Source organism: Lucilia cuprina, chromosome 2, assembly GCF_022045245.1.
Source record: "Lucilia cuprina isolate Lc7/37 chromosome 2, ASM2204524v1, whole genome shotgun sequence".
NCBI lineage: Eukaryota > Metazoa > Arthropoda > Insecta > Diptera > Calliphoridae > Lucilia > Lucilia cuprina.
The window spans coordinates 30,890,136-30,890,491 of record NC_060950.1 but is presented as its reverse complement, the minus strand read 5'-3'; positions in this window follow the sequence as shown (position 1 = coordinate 30,890,491).

Below are 356 nucleotides of genomic sequence, written 5' to 3'. Positions count from 1 at the left end.
GTCTAGTCTATAGTCTAGTCTATAGTCTAGTCTATAGTCTAGTCTATAGTCTAGTCTATAGTCTAGTCTATAGTCTAGTCTATAGTATAGTCCATAGTCTAGTCTATAATCTAGCCTATAGTTTAGTCTATAGTCTACTCCATAGTCTAGACTATAGACTAGAGTCTAGTCTATAGTCTAGTCCATAGTCTGGTCTATAGTCTAGTCTATAGTCTGGTCTATTTCTATATAACTAACTAACTAAGTTACTAGGGATTCCAAACTAACTAACTAACTACCTAACTAACTAACTAACTAACTAACTAACTAACTAACTAACTAACTAACTAACTAACTAACTAGGAGAGATCCCAATA